At 36.2% G+C, this 12937-nt stretch overlaps 1 protein-coding gene across 1 annotated transcript in view; it reads right to left on the reverse strand.

Moving 5' to 3' along the window:
• The window catches only part of LOC117574041 (transcription factor mef2A), a 147118-nt gene that overhangs the window by 109954 nt on the left and 24227 nt on the right, over positions 1-12937 (reverse strand). The window lies entirely within an intron of this gene.

Raw genomic sequence — 12937 nt, forward strand, 5'->3', positions numbered from 1 at the left:
AGAGCGTGAGCGTCTGGCCAACAGGGCGTATGCGAAATTGTGTTTGTGATTGTGATTATTTGCTCTATGCGCATGAAATTATGCAACTTTATGCGTGTCGACTTTTTGTTTCCCTATACAATACATTTTTATACCCGCTAGCCCTTAGGGCGAAAGGTATTTATAGCTGTGTGTCTACTGGCAAGAAAGATCAATAAAGACAGTCTGGTATATCAATATACCAAATATATGTTTTGGTATATTTTGTACTCTATGGTATTTCTGATATAGTATATTAAAATACCAAATATATACCTCAATGTATTTTGAACCATGCAGTATATTTTGAATTTTTTTTAATATAGGTTTTGGTATATTGTGTATTTTTTGGTATATTAAGAATTTAATAGTATATAAACATACCAAATACATATTGTAGTATATTTTGCAATTTGGGACATATTTTAAATTAAATACTATATTAATATACCAAATACAGCCTTTGGTATATTTTTGCATTTGTGGTATATTAATTTGGTATATTTTAGGAATAATATCGCAATGTTTTGGTTAAATGAAAAGTGTTTGCGGGTATCTCATAGTCGAGCAGACTCGACTGCAACATTCTGACTTCTTCTATTTGGTATTTTTGTTTTGTAAATTACACTTTTCCTAGAACTGTAAAACGGTAAAGTTCCGTATCACAGAGCAATGGAAAACTCTTGGTGATTCTTGTAATTAAAAACAACAACATTGCAGGAAACCGAATATGAGTTGAAAATTGAAAAACAATGTAAACTTGCATAGTTACCACACACACACACTTACACACAATAGAAATGCATCAACTTACTGCGTTAATTATGCATAATGCACTTTAAAGGATTTTCGGGGCAGATTTTCGGTGTGTAAATTGATTTGCGTCAGGATATTAGATTTTCCAGCTTACCTGCAAATATAAGAGAAGGAGAAGAAGAATGTGAATGAGAAGAATATAATACAAAGAGTTAATTAATACAACGTTTGCCAAGCGCCGTGCACTGCACTGCATTGTTTGTAACATGAGAGTAATGTCTGTATTATACAACTGTAAATTATGTTTACATAGATATCTGACTACGTTTATTATGCAAATTAATGTGGCAACCACAGCAACAGCGGCAACAAAATGAGAACACAATCATAATGCTGCAGCAGCAGCAGCGAAAAAAAAGAACTGACCATGAAACAAATGTTGCCAACAATCAAGTTAAACAATTTTTTTTTTTTGCGCAAAAAACTTTGGGCATACTTTCAATTTGAGCCGCGTTGTTGCTCATGTTGCACGCAACACACAACTGGTTAAAAATATATTAAAAAAAAAAGAAAAATATCAACAAATATGCGCGAGCGCGCGGTTCTCGAAAAGTTTTTAATTATGAAAATGTTTGTGTCTGGCAGTTGGCAGTTTGTGCAAACTATTTGCATATGAGCAGTTTGAGTAATTAAATGAAAACCAAAACCAACAAGGCAACAAGTGAAACCTCAAATGCAAAACGCATGGTAATCCACCCCTAATCCCCTCTACCTCCTCCTCCACTCTATAATATAAACTGGCCATTGACGCAGTTCTCTCTCAGTGTGTGTGTGTTTTTTTGCTTTTCTTCTCTTGCATTATTATGATGGCAATTAATTACAAACACTCCGACGCCGACAAGGTTTAAGCTTATGTTTGCACCCAGCGAACCAACTGAGTTGTTGGCCAGCTCGATGGCTGGTTCGGTTGGTCGCTTGGTTGTCCCTGGCGCCAACAAAGGCTGTGCTGTGGCTTTAAATCGCTTGCGGTTTTATTATTAGTCTACCTCAGCGCACTCTCCCCTTCGCCTCTCCTCTCTTTTTGCCTGGCAATGCAATTAACAGCTGCACTTCGTTGATAGTAGTAGCATAATTAAATTTGCACTTTTGCCGTTAACCTCAAAATTGCCGCAGCAAACGTTTATTAACTTGGCTAGCGAAATGTCAACACTGACTTTAGCTGCTTTAAATGTCAGGCGGGGGCGTTAGTTAGTTAGCAGCCTTTTGACTTGATAAATAGAATATAGAGCGTGCATCTCAAAGAGATCGTTGCTGAATGGAAATTCTCTGTGCTCTGACAAATAATGAGATTAGCACATTAATACAAATAATTTTGCTGTTTATGGCATCAAAGATTAGTGCAAAAGTATTCCACGAGTTGTAAAGAGTTGCGAACGCAAAAGAAAGGGAAATTAAATCAAATAAATGAAATACATAATATGACATTTTATTATTATTAATATTGCAGAAGTTATTCCTACATATTTAGTCATTTTAATTCTCAAACAAACCAAAAACCTAAGCAGCCAAAGCTTGTATAAATTTATTTGTAATGTATGAATTAGTAATAATAATAATAATAATAATCTTCAAACAGGATTAATTTAACAATTTAATCTCAAATACATTGTTCAAAATCTATGGCTTATATTTTCAACAACTTGTTTTCTGTATACTAAATTATTTATATTCAATAATTTTCACTTTTCGACATTTGTAGCTCAACGTCATTGAAAACTCACTGCGACATTTATTTACCATATTATTTACGCCTTGACAGTTGCACTTTGCTTTCTCAGTATTCTATATTTTTCTTAGTTACGTGTCCAATATTTGTAAAGTATTTTTATTATTTTTTTTTTTAGCTGAGCTGACGTCGATTTGATGCGCTTATCTTGTCACGTAATTGCACGTCAAACACTTGAACGTGCGAAACTTTCAATTTTTATGTTGTGCTTCACCCTGTGATACGCATATGAAGCAGTGAAAAAAGTAGAGCGAACGCAACAGGGCGTATGAGCAATGTGCATCAAAACAAATCGAAAAAGCGAGTCAACAAACAGAAAAAAACTATTTAATAAGACACGAAAGAAGTCGTCAGGAGTGTCCTGTTGGGACTCGCATTCAATGAAAGCAGGAATTGTGAATCATTGCGATGCGTGTGTTTTGTGGACTTTATTGGCTCGCATACCAGTTGCACACACATACATATATTGACTGCCCTTTTTGAGTGGCCAAATGAAGTGTGTATATGTGTGTGTGTGCTGTTCAGAGTCCGACAGGATGCAGCTAGCCAGCCAGCCCGAGGACTGAGGCAAACGAAATTGGCACGCCGTCAAACCAGTTTTCAGCTCTGTCTGCTCAGCTGCAGCAGCAGCTGCATAAATGTGTTTGTGCCTGGGCTTGGCCCCAAAATGAAAAGCCCAGTAGCTGTCGTACTGATTTATGTGCCGCCTGCAGATTCGCGTTGTTAATAGTGCGTACGATGATGGAGAGAGAAGAGAGAGGGAAAGGAAGCGGGAGTCAGTCACTATGGCAGCAGCAGCGGCACGTGTGGGGACACAAAGGCGCAAACAAAATTGAATCAGGAATTTTTTTCTTCTGTGCTTGCCTCCTCTTTCCATAAATCAGACCCGAAGCCATCTGCTGAGTCATTGCAATGCTTTGACAATTATGTCATGTGCCGGCCAAACAGCAGCAACAGCAACAGCAGCAACTTCATCAATTGCGAGCCATAGCCGAAAAATTCCGTGTGCACTCTAGCTGCAAATTTATGGCATTTATACTAAACTATAAGATGCGATAGTGAAGCAGCAATTTGTTGCAGCTGATCAGCGATAAATGTGCAACGCGATTGATTCATGATGGGGGGCCAGCTATCGACAATTGACTATCGGGAAAAAAACATTCATTTTTGCGCTTATCTAAACGTGAAGCGTATATTAATGGATGGCTCTTAAATAAATTGGCCGTGTTAACTGGCCTCTGTGCTGCGGGGTGCAATTCATTTGCCATTTGATAACCCCCCCGGGAGGTCTCTGCACATTAAATAAATAAGCAGGCGTTTAAATTGGATCAAAACCGTAAAAACGAGTTAACTTTCTGCATTTACTTTTCGGCTTAGTTCATACTCACGTTAAATGCATTTTGCGTGTCATAATCAGAGCATAATCGAGAGCACAGCTCAATCATACATACATATATGTTTACCATATGAACAACAGTTCGGCCCAAGGGCTGACAATTTAATTAAAAATTCTTCACTATTGCATTTAATTAACTCGCCTTTGAGGACATTGCAATGGCAGAAATTACTCAATTAGCCTCGGAACTCGGACCTCGGACCTTAACCAAACCTGACACCTGGCCAGCACGATGTGAATGTGAATGTGAATGTGAATGCGAATGAATGCATTCTCGCTTTTTGTATTCACATCATTCAAAAATTGTACACACACAATGCATTACGCATACGAAATGTTGTTTGTTGGTTTTTGGACTCTGCGCTTTTGTTAGCCAGATATCTGTCAGATAAAATTGGTCCATTGGCGGCTGTCATGGTTACTGCTGCCACAGCTGCAACTGCAACTGCAGCCACAGAAAATTTCCCTTTTTGCCATGACAACTCTTTCGACTTGATGTTTCAGCGCCGCGTGTTGGCAGCTTCAATTATTCAAATAGCCAACGGATGCGCTGTTTTGGCATTTTTGCGTATTTGGAAATTTAGACATTGCTTCGTTCGTTTGAGTTGTAAGACTGTAAAAGGAGTTGCTTGTTGATGTTGTTGTTGTTATTATTGTAATACGAAAGATCGAAATTTGCATTGTTCAACGTTGTTGTCCATACCTCTGACCCACTTGCTCAAAAAAAAATTTCATTTCGTTGCATACCGTTTATGGGTAGACCATGAATCAACGGGCTTATCTGCATACCCTGCACACTGCTCACAGCTGCTAATCATATAAATTAAGGCTGTTCGTTGCATTGCTCATATGCGAGAAAGAGAATATAACGACAGAGACGGAGAGAGTGAGTCAGAAAGAGAGAGACTCTCGCTTATATCTTTACTTTCAAATCAGAGTGGCGTCTCCGCTGCGAAAGGGAAAAGCCCGACAACCAAGTTGCCATTTGACCCACAAATTAAGCGTAATAACTTTCGAATTTCGACGTTCCATTGCATTCTGGAGTTTCTCCGCCAATTACGACATTTTTATTGTACTTTTTGGGTCACCAACAAGTGCGCTAAGCGCTCGAGGTGAAGGTTGCCCTTCATTCTTTTTATTTTTTGCTTTTTTTTTGTTTGCATACTTTCTGCATCGATTCGACGATTCATCCCGAAAAAAAAGATCTTAACCTTAACCGGTTGTGGCTTTTGACTCACGTTTACCGTTAGACTCGCCTCGCGCAAATATAAATCTCGAAATTTATTATTATCGAAGTGCATTAAATTAATGGGCCACTTCTTATGAAACCCCAAAAAAAAAAAAAAAAATGATTCAGACATTTTAAAATTTTGAAATGTAATTCAATTTCTTTGGCCATTGCATAAATATTTAACACATTAATGAAGGCCATTTATCAATTGAATAAATAATACTCGATTGCACTTTAATTTAATATTGTAAAGAATGCATATGAAAAAAAAAACAGAGTACACAAATCTATCAATCAGCGTATGAAATGAAAGAAAGTCATAAATAAATAAACGCATACATAAATTGTTATTGATATTTACGAGAGTTGTACAATAAAAATCAAATACGTATAAATTGGCCATTAATTACAAATACAAACATATCGTGTAAAGTGCTTCAGTCGAAATAAAATTAATTTATTAATTGCAATCAAAGTAAATTAAAAACGTCAATTGAAATTTAATTAAATAAATAAACACACAAAAAAGGCCAAACTAATTGGGAAATACTTTGTACAACTTGTTGCACAACTAGCGGGAAAATAGGCGTGGCATACACACACACACACACATCTGTTTAGCATTTCCGTCTATGGAACGTTATCCAAATATGCATATCACGCGCCTTGAGCTGCGATGGAATTTATCAGCGACATTTTCATCGCAACCCAAAAAAAAAAAAAAAATAAAAAGAAACAGTACAGAAAAGATATGTATAAGGCACAACATATATGTATGTATATTGAAGGGGAGCCTTAAGAGCACACGCAGTCGAATTGTATTTGAAATAATGAGCAATAGCGAAGATCACGTTTTCCCATTAGCATTTTGCCAGTTTTTCCGTGTGTGCCTTATGACCATTGTCTTGAAAATGCTTCGCTTCGCAATAGAGGATTGCGATCGTTTTTTGATACCCGCTACTTATAGAGTAAAAGGGTATTATAACTTTGTGCCTTCAGGCAAAAGGAGATTTTGTATAAAGGACTATATAAATATACAATATATAATCATTGGTATATTTTTAGTGTTTTTGAGGCATATTAATTTGGTATATTTTAAATTTAATACCACTCTGTGTAGCGGGTATGAATGGAGTACAATATGAATATACCAAAGATAACTTTTGGTATATTTTTAGTATTTTGAAGGTACATTAATTTGGTATAATTTAAAACTAATACCACACTGTTTTGTGGGTATGAATGAAATACTATATCAATATACCAAATATACCATGCAGTATAATTTCAGTATATTTTAGGTATTTTCATTCGGTATATTTTCAAATTAATACTGCAATGCTTCTCTTCCATTCGCAATGTGTAGCGGGTATCTCACAGTCGAGCTTGCTTACCTGTAATTTTTTTTGTGGCAGCTGCGTTTACTCGACAGTTACCGTTACCTTAGCTTAGCTTAGGCCATATCCATAATAAGCCGCGATTTAAGCAAGATTGTATCTTTAAAGTCCGTTCATCACGTGCGTAAAATCAATAAAAATCCAATTAAAATATTCAACGAAACAAAAAAAAAAAGTTTCATAATTACGCCAAAGTGCTTTTTAGAGGAGGAAAAAAAATGTCGATCCCGCCCGCGGGTCATAGAGAAATTTTGCCAACTGAAGGAGAATTGGAGTTGTGCAAATGCAATAAAACAAGTACAATTCGCAGTGGCTGTTGTTGCTGTTGTTGTTGCAAGTTTACACGCAATTCAGTTGTTGTGCTTTTATTGTTGCTTACAACATGCCTTTAATGCTACCCGATTGCAGTTAAAATGAAAATGCAAATGGGAAATGTTCGCCAAACGACGTGCTAAAAAGACATTTTTCCCCCTCTTTTCGGTGTTAAGCAATTTTTTTTGTGTTTCGCTTTTTTTGACATTTTCATCATTTACGATTATGACACTTTAAATGCCGGCACCACGATGTTTTTTCTTTTTCTTTTTTTTGAAGTCATCATAATTAAGCATTTAAAGGCAACATTTTGTGTACAAAGAAATGCAAATTAACTGCAGCTGCAACTGTTTTCGAGTTGTATAAATTCAATTAGAGAAAATGCTAAATATTTTCTACATTGTGGCATGGTTGTAATTAGCTACTCGCATTGCATTGACAGCTCTCGCTTTGTCATGGATACACACAGAGTAAAGTGATACACAAAAGGCAGCAGTTGCATGCACCACACAAGACACACACACTTATAATCTCTCGCTCTCGGTTATATAGATTCTTGACCGCCACAGCTATGCTGATGCTATTGATTAGCGAGCGGCATGCTTTGTAGTGTTTTGTTGTATACGGCGGATAAGCAACAAACACAAAAAACCCAACTCTTTTGAAATTTAATACATTTTCAAACGAAGCAGGCCAAAGAAATGGTATCCGGTAACTGGTTGGGGAGAGCGCAACGGGCTTTGTACGGTTCACTAAGCGGAAGCAACTCACGCTCAGTCCTGCCACAAACTGCACCTGACATAATGCGCGCAGCGCGAAGAGAGGGGCCACAAAAGCTAGGCGGATGCACCAAAGTTGATGTCATGTCATAACATAAAGAAAAGCAAAAGAAAAAGCTGAAGAAAAAAACACCTTCAAAAACTAGCTAAATGAAATGCGAAACCAATTTTTAAATAAACTGAAAGTTTCAATGATTAATTAAGGCGCAAGCAGATGTTGGGGAATGCAATTAACTGAGCCAATATGCAATCCACCTGGAAATTGTCGCTGACCAACATTAACCATAATTGGCACAATTGTTAAATTCTCTCTGGCGACGTCGCATTTGATATGTCAAATTAAATGCAAATTACATATTTGGCATTTAACATCGCGCTTGCCGCAATATGAATTTCACTCTAGCCAGGACAGTCGCTTCGGTTTGGTTTGGTTTGGTTTCGTTTGACTGTCTGTATGTCTGTCTCTCCATCATCTGTCATTGTTCGCTGCTCCAGGCGAAACCCATTAAAATGCCATTAAAATTGGCTACGCTGACACTAATTTCTGTCAACATTGTGTGAGTGTGTGTGTGTGTGTGTGTGTGGCATGTTGCATAGGTTGCTTGTTGTGTGTTGACAGCAACAGCGCAACAATTTACCAAACTTGTTAAACTTGGTTTAGTTAATGATTTGCCAGATTGATTCACTTTTGACTACTATTTTTGGCACCCAATTTTATGTGAAAGTTCAAATTTGTTAATTAACTAAAAAAGATTGTTAAACTAAAAAGCTTATAACTATTTATTAATAGCCTTTAACTGCTCTGATTTTAAAGGTTACAGCAACATGATAAGTAGATTTTCTTGAACTTCATTATTGTTTTACCCTGCGATTGCCGAAGTAGCCAGAGGAGTAATTGAAAATCAAATTCATTTCAATGTAATTGCTTCAATTTATGTTTGTTTAATTTACAAATGGAATGCAGCATTTTAATTGTCTACCGAGAGTACCTTCAAGTCAATCACGCTCAACTTAAGCTGGCATATCTTTAATTGCAGAGCTGTCAATTGCCTAATGCACTATTTTACTGATTTTCAAAAAGCATTTCATTAAAATTTTTTTGATGGCTCATTTGAATTCATATCGTACATTTGAAGTAACAACAAACAAGATTTCCCAATACGAAAACACTAATTACACAACATACTTCACATGCACCGTCAATTGTATTTTTAAAGCTTAGCGAAATTGGAATAATTACAAAAAGCTTCGAAATAGAAATAAACGTTGCATAAACAAGTTGACAGCACAACAAAAGAAGAACAAAATAGTGAAATAAAACGTTGTAAAGCGCAAAAGCGACAATAAGCATTAAAATAACAATGAACTAAGTCGAAAACATGGAGGCACGTATGCAAAATAAAAGCATTAAATTATAAATAAAAAACAATAAAAATGGCAATAACAATCTCTGAACATAACAACAAAGAGAGACAGAAAGAGAGAGAGAGCGAAACTGCATGAATTTCCACATTATGTCGCTGATGACGATGAGGGAGCGTTTATTTATGTAAAGGTCAATTTGCAATATTTGTGCAAGGTTAGGCATGCAAGCATGTTGGAATTGGAACTACAATTGGAACTGGAATTGGAACTGAAATTCCAAATGGAACCGAAATGCGAACTGCAATTGGAACGGGCAGTCGAGCGAACGAAATGCTGCGAGTTGCTAATTGAGGGAACTGAATAACAAAGCAAGGGAGATGAAAGTTAAATAAACTGCAAAATACCCTGTAAATAAGTTATTTAATTTAACAAGAATTTGAGTGCAACAATAGCAAAAGACATTCTCATTTGTATAGATCATTTTAGTCTTTAAATTTAAAATTCTTTGTCTTGACGGGCTGGCTGGCTCAGCTTCTGAACAGTTAACGTTCAAACGGTAACAGGTAGGTTTATATTTTTTATAAAACAGTTGAATTTGATTGTGCAATAAGCAGACCCCTAACTAAAATCTTACCTCATCAAATACAAATAGTTATATTAAATTAGAACGTGAATAATGTTGCGAATCAACGCATAGCCCAAATGGTAGAAGCTAGGAGGCTGACATTATTAATAAAAATAGCTAATTTTTCAAATTTCTTCACTAATAGTTTGTGTAACTTTATCATGGAATAAAGTACATTTCTATAAGCTGCAGCGCTGGCAAATCTGCGGATCAACAGCACAGTTTAGACGGTAGAAACTAGGAGGCTGACATTTTGAACCAAAATAGTTTATTTTTCAAATTCCTTAATGTCAATTATGTCAATGTAATATATATTATAATTATTATTTTATCTATGAATGTTTGTAGTTTGTATAACTTCATAGAGCAAGAAGTAAGCACTTCTACAAGCAGGTCACATTTGGGTCACATTCCAAATGGTAGAAGCTAGGAGGCTGATGCTATATGTAGTATTGAATTAAAAAAATTTCTAATCTTACACTCTTAAATCACTCATCACATACAATAATACTATTACAAATGCATATACCCCACTTGCGGCTAGCAATTTGTGCAGGGTATATAGAATAATGATTGCGCAACTATGCAGCAACAACTACTAAATTGCATAGCTATAGGAAATACCTTAAAATAGCTGGAATTTTTGCAGCTCAGAGATTAGTGCACGCTCTGCCTCCCGCGCGATTCTCGCCTCGCCTCCCCTCTCTCTCTCTCTCGCTATTGCTCAGTCTCTTCATCGCCCCTATCAGTTAGTTGAGTGTAACGCGGCCTGCAGTGAAATGACAATGCCACTTACAATTAGACGGCCGTTTGGCAGGCGGACTGATGGCCCCGGGGCAAATAGCGATGCCACCACCGCCATCGCCACCGCTATCAACCACAACCACAGTGGCAACCACAGTCGAGAGCCACTGTCAGAGCCTCTAAGCTGGCAAAGAAAACTCTGAGTAAGTAGATCTATGTGTGTGTGTGAAAATGGCATTAAAAGGAATTTGTGCTGACAATGGCTAACGGATTAGCGCCATGGGTAAAAAGCAAAAGCCAAAGTGCAAACCTTGCGGCACTCGTTGCCTCGTTGAGCTCTGTGTGTGTGTGTTTGATGCGGGACGTCAAATGGCTTTGACAGATCCTTGAGCTATGCCTAAATACGGCCAAAGCAAAGACAACGGAAAAAGCGTTAAACACAACAAAAAAACAAAAAAAAAACGCAAATACTAAGGCCAATAATGTTGTCAATGGCAATGCCAATCACTAAGATTGTGTGGGCGATAATTGAAGTCGATGGCTTTTAATTATTATACCATAATCAAGCAAATACTCGAAAATTGATTTTGCAGTTTCGCTCTTTCTCTCTGTTTGTGCATTTTTATTTTTTGGGGGGAGAAATGAAAACAATGCTTTTATTCGTTTTTCGTTTCAGTCTTTTTTTTCGGTTTGTCGGTTTGTTTTATCGACATTGGCAATGCCAGTCCATTTATGCCATTTGGCACGCCTTCATGTGCATTGTCGTGTGTTCTGGGGCCAAGGTTGCATTTGGCATTCCATGAGGGCGCATTGTTGCATTGACAAAAGCCCCGAGACTGATAACTGTAAGTATAGTAAGTATATGGGCATGCATAATACATGCGAAGAGACAGTCTGAGCGACCAATCGAAGGCCTCAAGCTGGCGGTCGTCTGCTTTTGTTGCAAGGTCATCTTAATGGGTTATTAGACAAACTCTGTCTGTTATCAATTGGACAATTTGTTACAGCTGCAACCACACCCGCAAGTGCAACGTTTACCTTGCGAAACACGTAGATTGATATAGGATTATATTATGGCTCAAATCAGACAAGTTTGTTGAGAAATAGTAAAAATAAATGTAGTATATTGTAAGAACATATTATAGCTCAAAACAGTCAAGTTTGCTGAACAAATTCTGTACTACAATTGAGCACAAATAATATAGAAAATTTAAGAATATACTATTGCTGAAATCAACAAAGTTTGCTGATCTTTTACTCTACTACAATTCAACAAATATTGTAAATGAAAATTAAATAAAATATAAGAACATATTCTGACTCAAATCAGTTAAATTTGTTGGACATTTTCTCTACTGTTATTCAAAATAAATAGTTGTAGAATATAAAGCATATATTAAGGGTGAAATCAACCAAGTTTGCTGATCTATTTCTGTTCTACAATTAAACACAAATAATCACAAAAGTATAGTATATATAAGCTCAAATCAGCCAACTTTCTTGACCACAAATAGGTATAAAAATAAAAATAAATTTATAAAAACATATTACAGCTCGAATCAGGCAAGTTTTGTTTACAATTTTCTCTATTGCGTTTGAAGCTGTTACATAAAAAGCAAATACCGGCATTGCTTGTTAATTTAACGTGTTATTAATACTATTTTTTTTATTTTTAGTATAGCAATTCCAGAGATAGCGAGAAAGAGAGAGAGCGAGAGAATGCACTCTATGCATTGGCATAACACAACTTTTATGCAATCTCAACGCCTGCTGTTTGCTGTTTGTTTACAAATGCCAACAGCAAAATGCTAGACACAAAACAAAGCTGTCGCTTTTCGACTGTCGTGTTTAAATGAAATGTCAGTTATTTTTGGCTTTTATTCAATAAATGTGGAAAATATGCAAATAGATTTTTGCTATCTTACTCGCCAACGCCCGCAAATATGCAATTTGCAGTTTATTTTCGCATTTTATCTGTCGGTTAACTTTTCTTGATTTTGCTAATGGCACAAAACTGCACACGATGTCCGTCAATTATGAAACATTTTTTGCTTACCTGAAATTAGAAACAAATGGGAAAAATTACGAATCAATATTTGCAGTAAAAATATTAAAGAACAGACTTATTAAATTTCGCGTAATATTCATTAAATATTTTATGTAATTTTAAGCAGCTTATTTTATTATTAAAATCGCTTTTAAAAAGTGCTTTGCCAGCTAAATATCGGTTGTGTCATCCGTCAAAGAACTTTTGCTGTAATTTTCAGATATCACTTTTTTTTAGTCTTTTTTTTTTAATCCAGTTTACCTTGTACAGTTAATTTGATATTTAAATTTCCGAATTCGTGTTTGTAAGCGAAGCAAAAAGTCGCTTAACAAATACCCTCTCTATGATTTTTTCTATATTTTTTTCGGTTACATGTTCTATTGCCAAACCGGAATACCCATTGACAAGCGGGGAGGAGGGGAGAAATAAATTTATTTTTAAAAAATGACAAGTTCTTTTGTGCTCGTTCGTTCGTTGTTTC

This window comes from Drosophila albomicans, chromosome 2R (genome assembly GCF_009650485.2).
Source record: "Drosophila albomicans strain 15112-1751.03 chromosome 2R, ASM965048v2, whole genome shotgun sequence".
NCBI classification, from domain to species: domain Eukaryota; kingdom Metazoa; phylum Arthropoda; class Insecta; order Diptera; family Drosophilidae; genus Drosophila; species Drosophila albomicans.